Source organism: Lactuca serriola, chromosome 8 (genome assembly GCF_051521515.1).
Source record: "Lactuca serriola cultivar US96UC23 chromosome 8, Lser_US96UC23_V15, whole genome shotgun sequence".
In the NCBI taxonomy this organism is placed as follows: Eukaryota; Viridiplantae; Streptophyta; class Magnoliopsida; order Asterales; family Asteraceae; genus Lactuca; species Lactuca serriola.
Genome location: NC_136415.1, coordinates 242,664,517 through 242,688,305, shown reverse-complemented (window position 1 = coordinate 242,688,305; position 23,789 = coordinate 242,664,517). Strand labels below are relative to the sequence as shown.

The following is a 23,789-nucleotide window of genomic DNA, read 5'->3' as shown; positions in this document are numbered from 1 at the left end:
AATATGTGCCATCTTCCTCACCTTCACCTCTAGCAACCAATGACATGCCTTTCGCTTTTTCACGAACTTCCTCTAATTTCTCCACATAGTATGCTTCGTCCTTAACCTTATTCTTCCTATGTTCCTTCTTACGAAGCATGAAATCGTTCGCCAAGTGATTTGCTCCATTGCAGTAATGACAATCTATGTCTGAATCCCCCTTGAGATTTATTCTCAGTCTTTGACTCATTTGTCTTCACGTCACTCTTCTCAAATTTCTTCTTCTCCTCACCCACAGACTTGTTAACGAAACTTCCTTTCACCTTACCCTGCTTCACTTTGTAATTGAAAGGTTTCTTGAAAAACTTTTTAACTCGATTTTTCAAGTAAAAAGCAATCGCTTCATCATCAGAATTCATAATAAAACCTTCTTCATCAGAATCATCTTTCTCAACTGCCTCTTTCTCAGACACTTTCGAAACAAGAGCTAAAGGACCTCCCAAGCCAAGTTTCGACTCTTCAGCCATCTCATTTACTTCACTTTCGTGAGTTTTCAACTGATTATACAAATCATTCAGAGATGAAGTATCAAAACTTTGTTGATTCTTCACCATCATGCTAACACTTCTCCATTCCTTACGAAGTCCCATCACAAAATTAAGATTGAACTCCATTGATGACCTTGTGATTCCATAACGATTACATCTATAGATCAGTTCATTAAGATGACTTTATGCGAAGCTTCAAATCTTCAAGTTGTGGATGTTGGATGTAACAACTTAACGGGAGCTATACCTCCTTGTTTAGGAGAGTTGAATGCCATGTTTAATAGTAGTTGGGTACATTCGCCTCTTTGGCAATACGGTTATAATGAGAATGTGATTGAGGTCATAAAAGGTGTTGAACTTGAATATGGTATAATTCTTGATATACTTTTCAACATAGACCTTTCAAGCAATAAACTTGTTGGAGAAATACTAGTCGAGCTAACTGCACTTTCGATGTTGGTGGGTCTTAATCTGTCTAATAATCATCTCAGTGGGGGTATTCCCGACAACATTAGAAACATGACGAAGTTAGAATTTATCGATTTCTCAAAAAATAAATTAACGGGGATGATCCCTTCAAACATGGTAGATTTGACATTTTTGATCCATTTGAATCTGTCACATAACAACTTGTTGGGACGAATTCCAACATGCCATTAGTTATAGACCCTTATTGATGATCCATCAATATATGATGGGAACAAAGATCTGTGTGGACCTCCATTGCCAAACAATTGCTCAAATCATCAAGACCCAACAACAACGCCCAACAAAAAATACAAAGCAGATGACGAGCCTATCAAGATATGGCTGTTTTATTTGGACATAATGGGTGGTTTTGCAACATGGTTTTGGGTTGTTATAGGAGTTTTGTTATTCAAGAAATATTGGAGACAAAAACTTTTCATGTTTGCTGAGGAAACTGTAGACAAGATATATGTTGCAGTCATGGTAAGAGTTGCCAAGATGAAGAGACAAAGAGAAGACGCATAGATCCTCAAGAATGCAAGTAATTTTCAAATATATATCATCAAGGGTTTACTATTTGGATTTTAGATTTTTATAAGATTTGTGATATAGATGGATGGTAGTAAAAGGTGTTAATTTTGAAATGTTTGTTTGATTCGGTATTCATACAAGATGAAGTTGTTAGATTGGATTAGGGTTAGATCTTCGTTTGATGGTTTGGTTCTGCATCTTTATATGTTTCTGTTGTCTTGTTTCTCCGATTTTCTAATATGGTAATATGCCTTTATTACTTGTTTTGTATATATATTTTGATGTAATTCTTTGATTAATATATAAGATATCATAGGGAATTCATATGTAATTCTTGATGTTTAACATCATTATCATTATCTTGGTTTCCGCATTGGGTGTATGATCCTTTACAGTGTATCGATGCAGATTTAAGCTGTGACCATAGTTTCTTTTATGTGTTTTCATCAGTAATTAATAAAGATTTTACCGTTATTGTATTTGTATTCAACTTAATATTAACAATGGATATTTATAGCTCTAATACAAGAAGCATCAACTTCAACTTCAATTTGAGTGATATTATAGGATCAAACACATGTATCTACCTAGCTTGAGTATGAATTCTTATTTTATTTTTTCCATGTGTATGATGATCCTATCCATACCATTTCAAGATTTCAAGTAATACATTACTTACTAGATACAACTTTCATCTTTCTTTCATTCTTGCATCATCATATGTTATTTCAAGTTCACTTTAATACCAATACACTTATAGTTATGTTTACTTTACATATATAAGGAAATTAGTGTCCTACTTTCCAATATGAAATTAACCAACATTTTTAACCTGTCAAATATCTTTGTTTACATGCAAATTTTATTTTATTTATTTATTTATTTTGAACATTTAACACTTTAACAAATGATTCTCAAATTATTTACATGTCCATTTTCCTTGACCTTTACCCAAATAAGATACGAGATCCATTTATGGACCAATTTTTCCTTAATTTGCAATTAACCTTCCATAAATAATATTTCACCCGTTCAAGCTATATCTACATTTCACACATTATTATTTTTATGATCATATATTCTTCTATTTCACACATAATTACACAAGGAAAAAAAAATACATTTATATCATCCTTTCCAACATATGAGCATTAATTTTAGATCATGTCATTGTTGGACTTGACCTCAAACATGAATATTGAACTTGAAAAATCCTATAATTTCCCAACCACAATTTCCTGATTCTTTGTTGTTTATATATCGATTAAAAGACATACACAAGAGAAGGGTGTGTTTGTGTGATCGCCTACCGATTGGTACCCCTTAACTAGTAACAAAGAAAAAATGATTTTCTTTTCATTTTTCTTCCCTTACTATCATGTAATAAATATATCATTCTCACGACAACTTTTATTTCGGATCCCAACCACCTCGGCCTTCTTTTTATGATATAATTTATAGGACTTTTACACCCAAATAACTTTTAGTTTTAAGTTATTATGAATCTGCAAATTTAATGTAATGATTACAAATATATCAAAATATTTATAAAGACATCATAATTTTTCTTATCATAGTAACCTAACGTCACTTCTTGTTCCTTTAAGCATTTTAACAAAATTTCCCCCAAATTTGCAGTCCTCTAAAAACTATCGTCACCGGGAAGTGGATGAGAACGGGGAAAAGGCGAAGCCTACACTGCCGATTCATATGGCGTTCACTTGGTATGTTTTCCGATTTTCTTTTTTTATTTGACCTAATTCTCTATATTTTATGAACTTTGCTGGATTTGTTTTTTAAGAAAATTCAGCACAAAAATTGGGATCCGTAAGATAAAAAAGATAGTAATTTAGGGCTATTGAAAACGATGCATATATGTTTTTATGTGTAATATAATCCAATTGCATTGATGTGTACCGGGAAAATGATCCATCTACGCTTTTATGATTCTGTCTGACCTAATTGTCGCACAAATTGGGACCTGTAACACAGAGAAGGTAATGATGCATATAAGCAGATGGTGATAGCCTCTGTTTTGCAAGACACTTGCAGCTCCTAATGGTAGATATAATGTTAAACACGTAATCTGTAATTACCTGTTTAAGGGAGGAAATGCTTCAAACTCAATTAAACCTCTGCTTCTCAGTAGACCCTTTGGTAGTGGTTGTGTTGTTTTATTGTATCAACTAATCACCTATAGACTATAGTCCTATGTTGACCTGTGCTCATGAAAAGCCTCTGTGCTCTCTTGCGTTTGTTTTCGTATTGCTGCTATATTTGGAACTGGTTTTTCTTTATATGCTATGAAAGCAGTTCCTACAAATGAATTGTTATTTATTTATGTGTGCATAGTTTTACTAGGCCACATATTATATATGCATAATGTATGTGTGTAATTGCTCCCAATATTATTAGATTAGGTTTTGTATTGATATCTACTGGTACATGATACCATAATTATTGTACGTCAATAGATTTTTTTATTTTATTTTATTTTTTAATTCGCATTAGTAAATAAACCTTTTTCAGTAGTCATTGCATGTTGTGAAAGTTTGCATATGTGTAAGTGTAAGATCATTAAGTACCTGATATACTTTCTAGCGTCCCTAAACTTGTGATTCCTGTGAACTTCCACAGTGATGGTTTATGTGCATTTCTTTTTTCGTTTCTATTTTTAGCATGTTTATGAAAGTTGAGATTATATATCTGATAGAGTGAACTTGGTATTCTATAATATAAGGAAAGAGGTTTTGATTTTCATCAGGAATGGATGATACTGTTGTTCTTTGTCTATAACAGAGGGGAAAATGGTGTGAGGCTGGATCCTTCAATCTTTTGCAATGGTGGGGGAGGTGGTTTCAAGGGCAGCATCTGGTGTTTGGTGAAGTATCATTATAGACATTAATAATTTACTCAATTTAATAATAACATAATAATAAAAAATGAATTAAAAAATTATAGAAAAATATCATTAAGCGCAAGATAGTCATATTAAGTTTGTTGGGTACCAAACCCGAAACAAAACCAAACCATAGGGACTGTCCGAATTTTAAAAAAATGTTAAAGGACAATACACGCTAATTACCTGAAATCACATAATGGTTTCTTGTATTTACTCAAAAACTATTAATATATAATTTCTTTAATGTTTAAATGTAGTTATATTAAAGATATTTTAGGTTAAAATATGATAGTAATTTATTTTAGATTAAAAAGATACATATAATAATATTAAAGAGGAATACATTTGATATGGAGAAGTTGCATGGAAAATTCTGCTTGCTTAGTGCATCAATCATGTCCTTTTTTTTTTTTTGTCTATGGGTGTGATTAGTGGGTTTGCTTTGTTGACTTCAAGGTCTTTGTGTGGAAGACTTCTTTTTGCCAAATGCATTTACGTGTGCCATGGGCCATTGACTATTCCTCAATAGTGTTCGGGAAAATGACTTATCAAAGTAATTAACTTTTCGTTATGTTTACATCTGGGTAACTATCTTTTTTTTGTACACATCTAGGTAACAAACTTGTTGGAAGTGTTCACATATGACCATTATGACCTGCTATAGCAGGTTAAATCCTAGATGTGAACACTTTCAACAAGTTCGTTACCTAGATGTGTACAAAAAAAATTAGTTACCAAAATATGAACAAAAAAAAAGTAAGAGTAAATTACATGAATGGTCCCTATGGTTTGGGGGAATTTGTGTTTTTGGTTCCTAACTTATTTTTTAACTTGGATGGACCATAATGTTTATTTTTGTTGCACGTTTGGTCCCTGTCTTACCTAACTTATTTTTTTAACTCGTAGGGTCTATTAATTTTTTTAAATATATAAAGAATAAATACATAAATAAGAAAATTAATTAAAAAAATTAATTAATAAGGGCATAATAGTCTTTTTAGGTAAGACAGAGACCAAACATATAACAAAAATGAACAATATGGATCATCCGAGTTAAAAAATAAATTAATTAAAAAATAAACAGTAGAGATCATCCGAGAAGATACAGATATGTGAGGTCTATTATTTTTTTAAAAAATGTAAAAAATAATACATAAATAAGAAAACTAATTAAAAAATAAATTAATAAGGACACAATAGTCTTTTTAGGTAAGATAGGGACCAAACGCGCAATAAAAATAAATAGTAGGACCATCCAAGTTACAAAAATAAGTTAGGGACCAAAAACACAAATTCCTCCAAACCACAGGGACCATTCGTGTAATTTACTCTTACTTTTCGTTTTGTTCATATTTGGGTAACTATTTTTTTTACACATCTAGGTAACGAACTTGTCAAAAGTGTTCACATCTAGGATGTAACCTGCTACAGCAGGTCATAATGGTCATATGTGAACACTTCCAATAAGTTTGTTACCTAAATGTATACAAAAAAAAAGATAGTTACCCAGATGTGAACATACCAAAAAGTTAATTACCTTGATAAGTCATTTTCCCATAGTGTTCCAATTCACTAACACCTATTTGTTAAAAGCCAAAAACAGTTCTTAAAATATTGGTATCAAATTTAAAAGAAAAAACTAGGGTAAATTATATAAATGGTCTCTATGGTTTAAGATTTAATATTATTATTTCTTAATTTGTACCATCCATATGGTATTGTTTTGTTATGATTTTTATCCTTAACAAACCTAAAAAGACATTTTTTCCCTTACTAGGGGGGTGTTTGGCTTAGCTTTTCACAGCAAAAAATCCTTTTTTGTAAAAGAAAAAAAACAAAAAGATGTTTGGCAAGCTAGTAACTTTTGGAGTTTTAATACAAGGAAAATCAACTTTTTAGAAAAGTCAGGATTTCCTGACTTTTTGTAACTTTTTGAAAAAGAACTTTTGAGCTTTTAAAAGCTAAGCCAAACACACCCTAGATTTTTTATATTTTTAATTATTTTTTATACTTTACTTTTTATTATTATTAAAACATTGGGTCCCATAAATTCCCAAACCCCCACCCCACCCCACCCCGTTCTCATCGACATCTCTTTATATATCTATTTATATTATTATGAAAATATGTATTTTTTGTAACGACCGAAAAATCCAACCAATTTAAATTTTTCAAAAACAACCCATTTCAGTAAATGTTATCACAAAAAGGTTTTCAATACATTAATTATCAGAGTATTCCCAGAACCATATAAAAAGGTAAACACGAGGAGCGGTACGATCACGCCTTCGCCTTGCCACGGTCTCCTGAAGAACCTAAAAACATAAAACCACAACTGTAAGCCCGAAAGCTTAGTGAGATATCCCCAAAATACCAACCACATATACCATACACGCATAACATGCCATAACATATCCGATCACAGAACAGCCATGCACTACGGGTCTACTGTGTGACTGGTCCGCCCGCACCGGGCCTACAGTCCACCTGGTCCACCCTCTAAGTCTAGCCACATATCTCGAGTCTGCAGTGTGATTGGTCCGCCCTCACCGGACCTTCAATCTACCTGGCCCACTCTCTGAGTCTACAGTATGACTGGTCCGCCCGCACCGGGCCTTCAGTCTGTCTGGTCCACTCTCCGAGCCTTCGGCACGTCTGGTCCGCCCTTTCGGGCCTACAGCCTATCCGGTCCGCTCGCTGGGCCTTCGGGACAACCGGTCCGCCCTGGGTATCTTGGCCTACAACACACAGCAGGACCCGCCTCAACCTAACCCCAGTCCAATAACCATGTGCACATAAACATACATGCATATAACAGATAACAATCAACAAACTGATCAAGCATATCACATAACATATCAACCCCTCTAACCAGGAATACCGACCTAACCGGTCACTAGCATAGCACCTCCCTATAGAACATGATACCGACCTCACCCAGGTCTCTAACACATACCATCCTAACTACCAGGATGCAAACATAACAATATTAGCATAACAACAAATACCCGGATCTCAATCCGATAAAAGGGCCGGCCTTGGTGCCGTAGACCCTGTCGATATAGTGAGGATAACTCACCTCGAAACTGCCGACTGAACAGGTAACCCAAGCTGCTCCGATCACTGATACGATTTCCACCACTGAACAATCACCAATGCACTGAACTCAAACAATAAACAACAATTACCACAATGCCCTGGAACCACTGGTCAACCCTTGGTCAAGGACAAGGTCAAAGTCAACTCCTGACTGACCCTACTCGCCGAGTCAACCCGATGACTCGCCGAGTCCCCATACACAGAACTTCCCTCAACCCGCGACCTAACTCGCCGAGTCACCCCGAGACTCGTCGAGTCCAACAACTCTGAGTCCACTCGCACACAACTCACCGAGTCATCCCTTGACTCATCGATTCTCGACTCGATCAACAATTATTGGGACTCTTCGACAAGACTCGCCGAGTCCATGAACAGACTCGCCGGGTCTAAGGCTATCTTCAACCTACTCGCCGAGTTGTTCATACGACTCGCCGAGTTCTAGGCCATCTTCATCCAACTCGCCGAGTTGTTCTTCCAACTCGTCGAGTTCCAGCTCATCTTCAAGCAACTCATCGAGTCTACCCATGTGACTCGCCGAGTGCCATCGGTCTGAATCCATACAGAAGCACTCCAGGCCATGCAATTGATCCAAAACATAGATCTAACCTCCAACAACCCATCCATCACGTAAAGTGGCAAACTTTACGTGAATCCAAAGAGATTTAGGCCTTAAACACCTTAGGGCTAGAGTTTGGGGCATGATAGCTTCACTACACACTCAATCACAGGGACTTTAATGCTCTCTGATCCCTCTCCATTCTAGATCTGAGGTAGCAACTTCAGATCTATCCTCTAGACTCCCATACATCCAAAGACAAACTCCTCACAAACCCCAAAATGACGAATCCATATGAACAACAGCTCAAGAACAGGATTTTTACCTTAAAAGGACGTCCCAACTGCAATGGAACTCGAACCCCAACAAAGCCCCTTGCTCCAAGCTTCTTCTCCTTCAAGATCTCTTCAACAACCACCTCTCCAAGCTCCAATTCACTCTATAAGGGGGTTTCTCCACGAAGTTAGGGTTTCTGGGACTCAAGGGGGTGATAAGGAGGTTGGAAGGGAACCATGATGTTCCTTAAATAAGGCTCAACTCCCGGATTTAGGGCTTTCTCCTTACAGCGCCTACTCGCCGAGTCCAACTTATTGACTCGCCGAGTCGGCTACTTAACACGCGACCAAGTCGCGACTCTACTCGCCGAGTCCAACCATGGACTCGCCGAGTTGCTCTTTCCCAGTTTACTCTTTTAGCCCTTCAACTCCACTCTTGACATTTCGGGATGTTACATTTTTATTATTAATATAAAAAATACCAAATTTTCAATTAAATGGGTTGAAATTATCATGTCTAATAAAATGGTAATGCATTTGAGAAAATACATCTTTTTATAAAAAATAATATAATATCTTTAATTTCGAGTTACATAATGTATCTTTTAATTAAGCTTTGCACAATAACCTTGTCAAGTCAAATAATAACGAAAAACTTATTTTTTTAAGTCAGTTATGTAAAATGATTGAACATCAAAATCAAGTTTATAATTTATAACTACTATTTACAAAATATTATAAATTATCCTATACTTCTTGAAAATCTAAATGCTTGTTTGTCATTTATTTTACACTTTTTAAAAGAATTGTTTCCGTATACAATTGTTTGTTTGTCATTTATTTTACACTTTTTAAAAGAATTGTTTCCGTATACAATTGTGTCTAGCCGTCTACCATGGGGACCACAAAAATTCAACCTGTGCATGCAAATGTCCATTGACTTCAAGTCTTCCATGGCATGGAAATTAGTTGTTCTTCATTTATGGTGATGTGTGTAAAACCAATTAGTTTTAATCCTACTTTTAATTATAAAATAAACACACAAATGCAGTGGATTTATCAATTGTGGTAAAGCTAAATAAGTAGGATATCGAACACAGAGAACGGGAAATTAAAACTAAAAACTAATTTTATCTAAAATTTAGTTCAACTCAATTGATCCTATGGTTAATATTATGGTAATAGTGTAATTAATTAATTCTTCTATTGGCTACCGATTCAAGTGATTAGATTCACATTCGCTGTACTAATCCTTAGAGAACAAACTAACTCAAACAGTTGACAATTGTCTAATTTAATTCAATTCACTAGGTTATTTATTCGGGTTAATTTAGACTTGTAATGGTTAACTAATTTGGTCCTTTAGTTAACCTCTTGTTGATGGTCATCACACAAGCTCACACATTAATTTATCTATTTTTCTTATTAATTCTAGTTTCACTGTCGCTAATCCTAGTCATATAATAAAGTATTCACATAAATCATATGAGGTAAACAATTAAGAGATGTTCATGCAGCTTAATTATCTTCCTATTAACAGAAAAATAGTTATTATTCACACATAAGGTTCTTTAACAATCTAGAATCAACAAAATCACCAATATTAAATCAATCCTACCATAAATCAAACCATAGTATCAATATTGTCTCCCCAAACAGAAGTTTTAAGGTTTTAGCTCATGATTGAGGTAATTAACCGCACAAAAACAAAATCTAAAAGTCTTAACATGATGAAAAACAATAAATTAAAGTAAAATGATGTAAATTTGCCTCAAATCTCATGCGGGATTGGGTTTAGGGTTGTATTTTCGTTCTATAGATCTCTTCTGACTTTAATTCGCAGCTTGGTTCTCCCCAAAGGGTTCCAGAATTCTTTGTGTTGATTTGAAAAGTTGTTTTTATAGATTCAACCCGACTCGCCGAGTCCATGACCGTCTTGTCGAGTCCATCCCTTAATTCCCGTACACGGTAAGTCAAGGAGTCTTCTCGAATCTTCGATGCGACTCGCCGAGTAGTCGACCCTACTCGCTGAGTACCTTGTGTTTTTGGTATTTTTCTTCTTTGTTCAACTCCCGAGCTCCCAACCGCTTCACCTGCTTCCTTTTACTTCCGAGCTTCACTTTTGGACTGAAAACACAGTTCAAACACTTTTAAGTATCTTTTATCCATGATATGCAATAAATTAGCTAAAAAAATGATAAAAATATATACTTAGTTTAAGACTAAATATGCAAATATCAAAATACCCCACACTTGACTTTTGCTTGCCCCCAAGCAAAACTAAATTTTAGCACATTAGAATCACATAGGACAACTCCAATCTAACCCAACCATTATGTCAGAACCGCAACGCGTGCATTTATGTCTAAAATTTTCCTAAAACCCCCAATACTCCAAATACTTACAATCCTCATAAACATTCACCCACTTATCCCGAACAATGCTCATTTTATGCATCCCTCCCAATCCATCCGCAGAAAACCTCTTATCCTCAAGGTATTTTTGGTTGAGCAACCCAAGCATACATAATCTAGAAATTACAATTTATGATACCACTATGGAGATTTTTTTCATCTTCACTTCTTTGACAGTTTGATCTTTGATTTTTGGGTATCTTCAACTTTTGAACTTTTCAGAATTTTGATATTTATACTTTAACTTTGATGCTCCAAAAATTCTTCAAACTTTTTCTTGTAATTTCCTCTTTTTTTTTTCACATGTAACTCACCTTTTTTTTTTACTCAAAACCCTACATGCTTATGCAGGGACGCTCAACTTCAACCTTTATTGGCTAAAGATAATAATTTTCCTAGATACATTTTTGGTACACGATGCTAAACATATTGCATCCTTCGGGATAAGCAAGGTCGTGTTTTTGTCCCATGATTTTACTGGAATAAGGAAGCCACAATGCACTAGAACGTATATAGGCTCAACTAAATATTTGGGTCTTCATGTAATCATCAACATAATTCTAACATGGAATCCTAATTACCTTTACCAAAATTTTCTAAATTAAGTCCTAAGCAACATTTATGGTATGCAATTTTTTTTTTTAAAGTTGGCCTAAATTAGGATATTAGGATTCTAAATTGACTAAGATGAAATCAACCCCCTACCCCACACTTAATTCATGCAATGTCCTCATTGCATATTATGCATGAAAAATAAAAATATCAAATGTAGAGAGAATTGGAACAAACTCCTTTGGAATAGCAGTCACTAGGCTGATCATCTTCAATTAAGCTCCTACTTCAATCGACTTTAGACATGGGAACAACTCATCCTTGTCTTGGGCATCAAATCGCATGTGGGTAGCTCCAAATGTGTAGGAAAAATACTATAAAATCTTCAGGAATTGATTGCAAAGATTAAGTGGTCAAGTGGTGTAGATAACAACATCAAATCAGCAGCCCTTGTGGTAGAAAAATGAATGACTCGTCGAGTTATATAAACGACTTGTCGAGTAATAGCGCGATAATGTTGAAGTCGTGAAAATATACTGCGACTCGTCGAGTCGCACAAGTGCACTCGGCGAGTCATTGCTGGGTGAAAAATAAATAGATTCTATCTTGAATCCAGCTTGTAGTGGACTTCAAAAACTTCCCATTGCTTCAGTAACTATTCACTCATAAACCCTTTCTTGACTCGAGCTGGATTCGACACCTAGACTCAATACGTCGACCTTTCTTGACTCGTTTCCATGTTTTTCTCACATTCTCAAGACTCCTTATGCAAGCATTTCCTAACCCAAATTCTAAAAGGAACCAAGTCAAATCAAACATCAAGCACATCAGTTTAAGTCCTAATTAAGAATTCAAAACACACCAAACAAAATAAAAACAAAAACAAATTGTTCAACAAAACATAAATAAAAAGAAACTAATCATCACCCTCTTCCTCATCATCGCCATGCACAGCTCCGCTCCCACCAGCTCCACTCCGCCTTTCGTTAATGACCTCGTCCCAAGATGGAATGTAGGGGAAGTTACCCCCATCAATGTGTGGAATATGAAAATGATCAAAAAGCCGAACGTGGGATTCGTTGCTAAAATTTATACCCCTCGGTCCTCGCCATTTGTTCTTGTAGCCGCCTCATCTCAACATTGTACCAATCCATTGGTACTTCGTCATTTTCCATGGGAATCACCGACGGTTCCTCTTCCACTTCCCGCTCACGTCTTGATCGAACCCTCCGTCCCGGTGCCTCGGGCCCGATCACCAGATCGTCATTGGGAATAGCATAATGTCCCCCGCCATAATCCTCAATAATTCTCGCCCTACGAAAAAGAATAGGATTAAAAGGAGGGGTCGGAGTCATCGTCATGAAATTCCAAGCACCATGAGTCATTAACCCATAAGAGTGGGCTAAACGTGTCACGAACATACCCCCGTTAATTTTTGAAGTTTTGCAGTCCTTGACCGCTCCCTCCGCCAAATACGAAGCTATGCACCATGGAATGTTGCAAAAGGTGTTGGGTGTAATGATGCTCCAAAGATAAAAGACATCAATGTTAGAAACCTTGTCATCATCCTTTTGTTGATTTATAGTGTTGGAAATAAGGCGGTGAGTGGGTGATCGTATGCTTCCCTCTTGAGCGGATTTGAGAATGTAAAGTTTGTTGGCAATGGTGTTCCACCAATTTGTGCTCGTGACACCATCCGGGAATACCTTACGGCAATGCTCCAAAAAAATACCAAATGCAGTTGTGTGAGTCAAGTTTTGGTCATAAATTCCCAACCTCCAAGCTAATTCAACCATAGAACATTTGCGAACCTCACCCCCAAGACAAAAAGTGATGTTCTCGGGGCTATAATAATCATCCCCACCCCGGAAATTTATTGTGGAGAAAAATTCCAAGCACAATTCTCGATAGACTGGCTCCCGGATACGAAACAAACTACTCTAACCATCGCACGTGATTGACACCCCATTATGAGTAAATTCCTTAACAAGGTATGGTGCCAACTCTTCTTCGTATCGGACATTCTGTAGCCATCCCAAGTCAATCACATTGGGTACACAAATCTCCTTTTTCCGGATATCTGCAAGTTTCTTCTTCCACCTAGTCATTGTGGATTGGGACTCGATTCGTGGAAAGTTCAACCAAGGGAAATCTTCTTGCCTTCCTTATGAGCTCTGACCCCGTGAAAACATGTTTCTGCAAAACAAATAACAAACAATCTAGAAAACACAGAAACACTTTAAAACAGAATCTATCTTAGTTCCCGACTGGACTCGTCGAGTCTATGACAGACTCGGCGAGTCTGATGAACTGCGCGAGTCAGTCGACGGGTCAGTGAAAATGCACCCATAAAAACTCAAAATTTGTCCAAGGGTTTGTCCAAGAATGTGTATAAGGTATATTAGTGCAAGAATATCCATCCAAAACACCATAATTAAACCAAAATCAAAACCCTAAAAATTCTAGAATTTCAAAAATGGGTGTTCAATCAAATTGACTCTTCTAAACATCTAAAAATCATGACTTTAACAGTAATATAGAAGAAATTAAGTACCTTGCTTGATGAAATTTGTGAAATTTGAAAAAATTTTGGAAGAACTTGATGAGGGGTTGAGAGAGAACAAGAAGAGGTGCACGGCGAGTATCGATGAGATATGTTCAAATTAGGGTAAAAACCCTAGTTTTACCAGATGTAAAAATATAATTATTATTATTTTTCAGTAAATAAAATCGACTCGTCGAGTCAGGGTCAGACTCGACGAGTCTCGTCGCGAAATGTAACTTATCTGGATTCTGAATAGACTCGTCGAGTCGAGGTACCCACTCGCCGAGTCACTTGCAAACATTTCAAAAATTAAATCATTTTGTCATTTATTTATAAAAAATGTTCAATCCACCCCACACTCAGGCCATGCGTACTCTCAAGCAATCATGTTTGATGATTTAGAAGATGAAGACAGAAAATCCTAAAAACGAAAAACTAAAACTAAATAAAAGGTAAAAGAAATCAAACTCTAATGACGGGTTGCCTCCCGCTAAGCGCTTCTTTTTAAGGAGTCGTTAGCTAGACTCCTTCCCGCTCTACGTTTCTTCGCTTTCCTGCATCGGGAATGCACACTTAATCTTTTGCGGTTTATACTTTGTTTTATAGGCGTGTATCTTCCTCTTATATGCCCGTCTCAATTCTTCTCTCTTTTTCCTTGTGGCATCTTCTTCAATTGCATGCGTGTTCCGTTTCCCAACCTTCTTTTTCTTCACCCCATTCTCTTGAATCCTCTTTTGTACTTCTTTTTCTTTGAACGTAATTACTTCATAATTAGTAAAAACTCGGGCTCGAGGTTTGGTTATACGTGACTCAATGAATGGGTTATCAGCATCATCTTTCCGAGCCTTTGCATTCTCCTCTTCTCCAAAGCTTGCCTCCTCGTCAAGTCGAATGTCTTCATCTTTTTGCATCATTGTATCGAGGTAAGCTACTTGAACGTTTTGGAAGTTACAATACACTTTAACAATTTCGCCTTCCGCCGCTTCATCTTCTAAATAATCAGAAAAAATCTTCATATCAAAATCAGGCAAGGAACTGGTAACAAGCAGGTCAAGGTAATCCAAATTGCTGAATTCTTCAACTGGACTTGTCGAGTCTGTCGAATTGACTCGGTGAGTCGGTGCGACTTCCTCACATTCCATTGATTCTTCTGAATCAGTTCCTTTCAACAACTTCTCTATCTCCTCTAAGTCTTTTTCAACATCAAAATTTTCTCCAGAAGGTAGTAGAAATTTACTTGGATCTTCTTCTTGTAAGAGTGCAAGTTCTTTTTTGTAATAATTCATCATCCAAGTCAATAGAGGAAACTTCTTCTTTTCTTGGTTCTTCTTGCTTAATCTCTTATATAGCCTTGAACACTATCGACTCATCTCCTACTCGTAGTGTTAGTGTGGACTCGCACATATCTACTAATGCACATGCGGTGTTCAAAAATGGTCTTCTCAAAATAATTGGAACTTTGGGGTCTTCTTCCATGTCAAGCACTACAAAGTCCACCGAAAATACAAATTTGTCCACCTTTATGAGAAGATCTTCACAAACACCTTTTGGACGAATGATTGTCTTATCTGCTAAATGGATCTTCATATTGATAGGCTTTGGCTCCAGCAAATTCAACTTCTTGAAGAAAGAAAAAGGCATTAGGTTAATACTTGCACCCGAATCGGTCAATGCGTGAGTAGCAAGTATATTTCCAAATTGGCAAGGAATTGAGATGCTTCCCGGATCGCCCTTCTTTTATGGTAGTTCATTTAATATTAATTCTGCGACTTCAACCATATCTTTTCTAGCAGTAAAGGGACTCTTAAGCAATTTTAAATATTTAGGTGTTTGAAGCATCGTTTCAGCAAATGGGATGTTGACTTGAAGGGCTTTTACATGTTCCATGAAAGTTCTGTACGCTTTAACCTTTTCATCAGGTATGGCTCGAATTGGAAATGGCAATGGTGGCCTGTAAGGCTTTAAGGAAACAACAGTTTTGTCATCAGACCATGGACTCATCGAGTCCATTAGAGGGACTCGGCGAGTCGTGTCGGGTTTAGCTGAACTCGGCTCTTCTGTCTTTTCTGCATGCACCTTAGTTGAGACCTTTTGTGCAGGGGTCAGAGGAGTGAAAATCTCCCCAAAACTAGATGTTATAGCATTCACATTCTCCATTCTCGTATTATTCTCGGTTTTACTTGGAAGTTCACCCGGTCTTCTCTTGTTCACTTGATGTGCAAGTTGCCCTAGCTGTTTTTCAATGTTGAGAATATATGCTTGCTAATTCCTAAGTATTGTTCTAGTCTCTTGTATTGCAACATCATGATCATTGTGTCTCTTCTCGGACGCGGCTATAAATCTTGTGAACATCTCTTCTAAATCGGCTCTTTTTTCCACAACCGGTTCTTCCTTTTGATAGAAACCCCTCTCTTTTTGCTTGTATTTCTCTTCCTTTGCCTTTTTGTATTCTTCGTACGGGAGCCATTCCTTCTTGGGTTTCCGCCAATTCTCATCGTACCTGTCACCACTTGAATAGAACACTTGCGCCTTCTTGTTTCCATTCCCATCCAAGTCACAATCTTTAGTTAGGTGAGGTCCCCTACAATTCTCACATCCTACTCGGATAACATGGATTGTTTGATCCATCTTCGTCATTCTCCTATCTAAACTGTCTAGTTTAGCCATCATTCTCGCCATGCCATCATTAACCGTGTTCACTACCCCTTACTTACTGCATTACGTGGGTTGTGGTATTTTCTAGAATGTTTAGAGAACTCTTCAATTAATTCTTTGATCACCAGGGGTGCTTTCTTTGTGAGCTGGCCTTGCGAGTCAAGTAATTGCCTTGTCGTGACATTGACTCCGTCATAGAAGATGGAGACTTCTTGTTGGCTATTAAGGTCATGGTGTGGGCAATTTCTTAGTAGACTTTTGTACCTCTCCCACGCCTCATAAAGGGACTCTCCGGGTTGTTGTTCAAAGTTAGCAATAGCCTTCTTCAACTTGGCTATTTTAGAAGGTGGGAAAAAATGGTCAATAAATTCTTCTTTCACTTTAGCCCATGTGGTGATGGATCCGGGAGGGAGTGACTTGAGCCAATCTTTTGCATCACCCTTAAATGTGACTGGAAGCATACGAAGTAGTTGGGTCTCGCGAGGCACATTTGAAACATTGAAGTAATCAGCTACATCATTGACTTCATCCAAGTGCTTATAGGTGTCTTCGTATCTTTTCCGTAGAAGGGGATCTCCTTTAGTTGAGCGAGTATGTGGCCCTTTAATTCGAAAGTAGCAGTAGCGGGAATTGCGGGTTGCATAAGTCCCGGGCCGGTGTCATCACACATCTTCTTCTTCCGTTCCCCCATGGGGACTTCATCGATGTTCTCCATGGGAATAGCTAACTCGTCGTCAAAGTCGAATTCGTGCCCAAATGTGGGGTCTTCTTCTCCTTCGGTTTCGTACTCGGTGTCCTCTTTGATCGGGTCGTCGATTGATAAAGAGGCACTGGATGCTCTTAATTTGCTGCCCTTTTTCTTGCTGAAAATGGATTTTAGATTCTTCAACGGCTAGCTCTTCGAAGAAGCAGATTCTCCAACGGATTTTCTTTTGTTCTTCTTTAGGGCGGACTCCGGGTCTTCGAGTGGAGGGACCAAAGGCGTATCAGATCCTCGGGTCATGAAAAAACTTCAAACAAAAGAAGAAAAAACGCGTAAAAAGAACAAAAATAAAATAAAAACTAAAACTGCAAACAGCGATGGACTCGCCGAGTTGACTCGAGTGCACTCGGCGAGTTCAAGGCAAAAACAGAAAAATTACTAATTAACTTTTTAAACCAGAAATTTATCAAAACCTATACTAATTACTAAATTACCTAAGAATTAACTTTGTGTGAGATATATCCCACACAAAGGATCGATAAAACTAGAAATTAGTGCTAATTTAGAACCGTTCCCCGACAATGGCGCCAAAAACTAGATGTGTGTAAAACCAACTAGTTTTAATCCAACTTTTAATTATAAAATAAACACACAAAGGCAGTGGACCTATCAATTGTGGTAAAGTTAAATAAGTAGGGTATCGAACACAGGGAATGGAGAATTAAAACTAAAAACTAATTTTATCTAAAATTTAGTAATAAAAAGGGGTTTTCTCTAGTTTTACAAGACTAGAAACTTACTAACTATTACTTAGACTAATTAACTAAAAACTAGATAAACAAATATTCAACTAAATTCAATAACGAAGGGAACTTCTGTTTAGTTCAACTCAATTGATCCTATGGTTGATATTATGGTAATAGTGTAATGGATTAATTCTTCTATTGGCTACCGATTCAAGTGATTAGATTCACGTTCGCTGCACTAATACTTAGAGAACAAACTAACTCAAACAATGGCCAATTGTCTAATTTAATTCAATTCACTAGGTTATTTATTCGGGTTAATTTAGACTTGTAATGGTTAACTAATTTGGTCCTTTAGTTAACCTCTTGTTGATGGTCATCACACAAGCTCACACATGAATTTACCTATTTTTCTTATTAATTCTAGTTTCACAGTCGCTAATCCTAGTCATATAATAAAGTGTTCACATAAATCATATGAGGTAAACAATTAAGAGATGTTCATGCAGCTTAATTATCTTCCTATTAACAGAAAATAGTTATTATTCACACATAAGGTTCTTTAACAAGCTAGAATCAACAAAATCACCAATATTAAATCAATCCTACTATAAATCAAACCATAGTATCAATATTGTCTCCCCAAACAGAAGTTTTAAGGTTTTAGCTCATGATTGAGGTAATTAACCGCATAAAAACGAAATCTAAAAGTCTTAACATGATGAAAAACAATAGATTAAAGTAAGAATGATGTAAATTTGCCACAAATCTCCTTCTTCGTTCTCCAAATCTCTTCTTACTTTAATTCGCAGCTTGCTTCTCCCCAAAGGGTTCCAGAATTCCTTGTGTCGATCTGAAAAGTTGTTTTTATAGATTCAACCCGACTCGCCGAGTCCATCCCTTAATTCCCAAACACGGTAAGTCAAGGAGTCTTTATCTTCTTGAATCTTCGATGCGACTCGCCGAGTAGTCGACCCTACTCGCCGAGTACCTTGTGTTTTTGGTATTTTTCTTCTTTGTTCAACTCCCGAGCTCCCAACCACTTCACCTGCTTCCTTTTACTTCCGAGCTTCGCTTTTGGACTGAAAACACAATTCAAACACTTTTAAGTATCATTTTTCCATGATATTCAATAAATTAGCTAAAAAATGATAAAAATCTATACTTAATTTAAGACTAAATATGCAAATATCATATGGCATTATAAATGAAGTGGTTTCTTCAATATAACAACCTATATTTCCACTTCAACCTTATTCTAAATTAAAAAGGAGGGTTAATAATGGGGACTCCGAGGGGTTTAGGGATCTATCTCATTTTCGTATGTGTTATTTTGGTTGCAACCAAATATACTTGTTTGGGTGTTGAAAATGTGATTGTGGCTTGCTCTCAGAAAGAGCGAATTGCTCTTCTCAGGTTCAAACACAAACACAGTGCTGTAGATGACTCTAAAATATTGTCATCATGGGTGGGGAAGGATTGTTGCCTGTGGGAAAGAATCCACTGTGACAGTCTCACTGGAACCATTGACAGCCTCAATCTCAGAGGAGATTACTATGATGGTGGAGACAGCTGCTTAGTTGGAAATGAGGTGAACTCTTCATTGGTTGAGTTGAGGCATCTCAAGTACCTGGACTTGAGTGGGAATCATTTTCTAGGAATTCGGATCCTTGAGTTCATTGGGTCCTTCAACCAGCTGAGATATCTCAATCTCTCTGGTTTTCAAGGTATTATTCATCCTCACATTGGAAATCTTTCTAATTTAAAGGTTTTGGATCTCAGTTCAAACTTCAATCTGGTGTCAAATGATATGTCATGGACTTTTGGCCTTCCATCACTCGAGCATCTCGACTTGAGTTGGGTGGATCTTGGCGGAGCAAAGAACATGGACATGGTGCTTCACTATCTTCCTTTATTAAAAGAGTTAAGTTTGTATAAGTGTGGACTTTCCAATGTTGATCTTGGTTCTTCTCTTAATTCAAGTAGAATACTTGCCAACATGAAACACCTTGATCTTGGTTTCAATTCTTTCAAAAATCCACTCCCTCGATTTTTCAAAAACATGACATCCCTTGAATTTCTGGATCTTTCAAAATTTAATCTTAGTTTGTCATGGAACTTTGCAAGCTTGATAAACATGATCCCTTCCTCTTTATCAGAGCTGCATTTGTCACGTTGTGGCCTCCATAACACACATCTATCTTCCACTCATTTTATTATCAGTACGCTTTCTAACATCCAATACCTGGATCTTAGCCAAAATTCAATTGAAGAAATATTTCCATCTGTTTTCAGTAACACGAGTTCCCTAAAAGTTCTTTACCTTTAGGAAAACAAGTTGAATTCATTGGTTCCTAGTATGCCTAACCTTCTAGAGCTTGATCTTTCTTCTAACCAGTTTAAGAATATTGAGGATGTTGGAATATGGAAACAGTGTCACCTGAAAACATTGGCTGAATATGATATGTCATGCCTAACCCGCAGACGGATGGTCAGAGTGAGCAGACCATCCAGACTCTGGAGGATATGTTGCAGGCATGCGTGCTAGATTTCGGTGGTAGCTGAGATACCTATCTTCCATTGGCTGAGTTCTCGTACAACAACAACTATCACGCGAGTATTGACCGTCCTCCATTTGAGATGTTGTACGGACGGAGGTGCAGGACCCCGATATGTTGGGGTGAAGTTGGCCAGAGGGTCATGGGGAGCACCGAAGTGGTGCTCAAGACTACCGAGAGGATTCAGCAGGTTCAGAGCAGGCTTCAGTCTGCGTAGAGTCGCCAGAAAAGCTACGCCGACAAGCGCCGATCAGACCTGGAGTTCCAGGTCGGGGATATGGTTCTCCTGAAAGTGTCGCCTTGGAAGGGCGTCATTCGATTCAGGAAGCGGGGCAAGTTGGGCCCGAGATACATTGGACCGTTCAGGGTTATAGCCCGGGTGGGCAAGGTGGCATATAGGCTGGATTTGCCAGCCGAACTCAGTCAGATCCACAACACCTTCCATGTCTCCCAGTTTAGGAAGTGCCTAGTGGATGACTCAGCAGTGGTGCCGTTGGAGGATATTCAGGTGGATGACAGCCTGAATTACATTGAGCGCCCTGTCACAATCCTCGACCGGAAGTCGAAGGATCTGAGGAACAAGATGGTGGAATTAGTGAAGGTGCAATGGCAGCACCGGAAGGGTTCGAAGTGGACTTGGGAGCCGGTGGAAGAGATGATGGAGCATTACCCGGAGATGTTTCAGGATCGAGCAGCAGACTTCGAGGACGAAGTCTAAAATAAGTGTGGGAGATTTGTAGCACCTGGTTCCTGGTACGTATAATCTATCTAAGTGAATTACATATTTAGCCTTGGACTCGGCGAGTTGCAGGCCCGACTCGCTGAGTAGAGTCGGGGCATTGAGCACGTTTAAGTTGGTGACTTGACGAGTCCACATTCTGGACTCGGCGAGTCCCTGCTGTCTGAATGAAACCCTAATTTCAAGGGTTTGCACCCTATTTAAACCACCATATGCGCCCCCAAGGTCGCCCCCTTCACTCTCAGAGGAACCTTAACCTTTCCTTTTGTGATTTGAGTGTTTGTGTGTGTTTCTTTGAAGCTTTGAAGAAGAGAAGGAAGAAAGATCAAGGAGAAGGAGGAGAACAGAAGTTGTGAACCCATTTCAGAGATTAGTAAGGTAAAAACTCGACCCCCCTTCTTCTGTTTCTATGGTTGAACCTTCATTAGAGCATCTTTAATACTTTTTGGAGTCATTTATTGGCTTGGTTGTGGTCTAGAGGACTCCTTGATTCGTTTAGCCTTCAGATCTGACCACATCTGAGCTCAAGAAGCTCAAATTTATAACCTTTATGGGCCATTTTCATGATCAAGCCTAGATGTATACTTCTAACCCCATAAAAATCCTTAAATCCCTTGAATGAGCATGCATGCACGTAAAGTTGGAAACTTTACGTGCAAAACCAACCTTAAGAACCTAGATCTATGTATGGCATGAGCTGGATTCAAGCAAAATCGAGTATATAGTAATTGCATGTGAATGACTCGGCGAGTCGTTCATCGGACTCGGCGAGTCGAGTCGCGAGTCCCTGAGTTTTCCCCCTTTTCGTGTTTGATGAGTGGAGTTGTGAGTCATGGGTGGACTCAGTGAATCGGAAGCCAGATTCAGTGATGGAGGGACTCGACGAGTCAATGCCCTGACTCGACGAGTCCTAGGCAATCTTCTTGCCTCAAGAACAGACTCGACGAGTTGTTCATACAACTCGGTGAGTCGCATCATAGACTGTTCTTCGGATGAAGATGAACTCGACGAGTTGTTCATACAACTCGGCGAGTAGGATGAAGGACTATTGGACGTCAGTTTGGAAGGAGAACTCGTCGAGTCTATACCTAACTCGACGAGTAGAGACGGGTTTAAGGACAATCGAATGGATAGGGACTCGACGAGTTGGTGAGCCAACTCGGCGAGTCGGGTCAACTGGAAGTTGACTTTGACCTGGTCAAGGGTAAAATGGTCATTTTACCCTAAGTACAGCTAGCAGTGTTTGACTGAACGTTTTGTGGGAATTATATCCGGAGGACTTCCGGAGCAGCAGCAGCAGCAGTAGACAGTCAGTTCCCGCTCAGATCAGCAGCTACTTTGAGGTGAGTTTCCTTTCAAGTAGCAATGGGTCTACGGCCACAATGCCGGCCCACCAGTAGAAGTTGGGTGTTAGATGATTGTCTGTGTGATATTCATCTAGGTTTGTTGCTACCTGATATGTTATATGCTAGCATGATATGTTATATGTGATAGTAGTAGAGTTCGGTTGTTAGGACCGAAGGGTAGTTAGACACCCCAGATATGTTTGATAGTGTATGATGTTATGTTTATATGCTAGTATGATCTGTTATATGAGCCAGAGGTAGCAGGAGGTAGAGTTCGGTTGTTAGGACCGAAGGGTAGTTCATACACCCCAGATATGTCTGATAATATGTTAAGTTATGATATATGTGATAGTAGCAGTAGGGGGTGAAATAGTCCCTGGGGATCGGTTGTTAGGACCGATGGGTAGTCAACACCCCAGAATAGCTTGACATAGGTAGTCAGCACCCCAGAATGGCTTGACACGGGTAGGACGACACCCCAGAATGGCCGCATGGGTCGGTCGGCACCCCAGAATGGCCGTACCGGGTAGTCAGGCACCCCATAATAGCCTGACAGTATGTATGTTATGTGATTGTATGGTATGTGGTACGATGGGGGAACTCACTAAGCTTCATGCTTACACTTTACAATTTTGGTTTCAGGTACCTCTTCGTCGAAGGGGAAGGAGCTGGCGCAGTAGCGGCACATCATACACACATATTGTTTTCCGCATTTATGGGATTGTTCTGGGATTTATACTCTGACATCTTGATTGATTACATGTTTTGGTTTTCAGACATAGTATATGTTTATGAAATGGTTTGATCGGACAATGTTTATTTACAAATGATTTTATTAAGTATTGTTTGAAAAATGAAATTTTTGGACGTGAAAAATAGGTCGTTACAAGTTGGTATCATAGCCTTGGTTTGAGGGATTCGGACACACCTTCAGGGGTGTCTGAACTCAAATCGAGGGATTAAAGGATTTTGAAAAAGAAAATGTTTTCTCAAAGTTAAGAAAAGTGTTTTGAGAAAGAAAGAAGGGTGTGATGTGCGCGACCGGCCGAGCTCAAGTAGGTATTCCCCAAAGTACCCATACAAGTTTATGTTATGTTGATCAGTTTCAGTAGAACAACATGCTAGAATAGGACTAAGGATCTAAGAGTGATGCCTTATGTGCCTGCTTTATGT

The 23,789-nt window shown here is 38.0% G+C and overlaps 2 long non-coding RNA genes and 1 other non-coding gene across 3 annotated transcripts; 2 read left to right on the top strand and 1 right to left on the bottom strand.

The window, feature by feature from the left end:
- The first annotated feature begins 3,094 nt into the window (after window positions 1-3,094).
- On the top strand, window positions 3,095-23,455 carry LOC145065699 (uncharacterized). Its single transcript, XR_013688513.1, has 3 exons — window positions 3,095-3,250; window positions 4,326-6,765; window positions 23,259-23,455. It is a non-coding gene; the product is annotated as an uncharacterized LOC145065699 (long non-coding RNA).
- Window positions 3,136-3,796, bottom strand: LOC145065700 (uncharacterized). The gene is made up of 2 exons (XR_013688514.1): window positions 3,623-3,796; window positions 3,136-3,507 (listed from the first exon to the last, which is right to left on the bottom strand). It is a non-coding gene; the product is annotated as an uncharacterized LOC145065700 (long non-coding RNA).
- Window positions 16,750-16,856, top strand: LOC145071650 (small nucleolar RNA R71). Its single transcript, XR_013690657.1, has one exon. It is a non-coding gene; the product is annotated as a small nucleolar RNA R71 (small nucleolar RNA).
- Window positions 23,456-23,789: the final 334 nt, after the last annotated feature.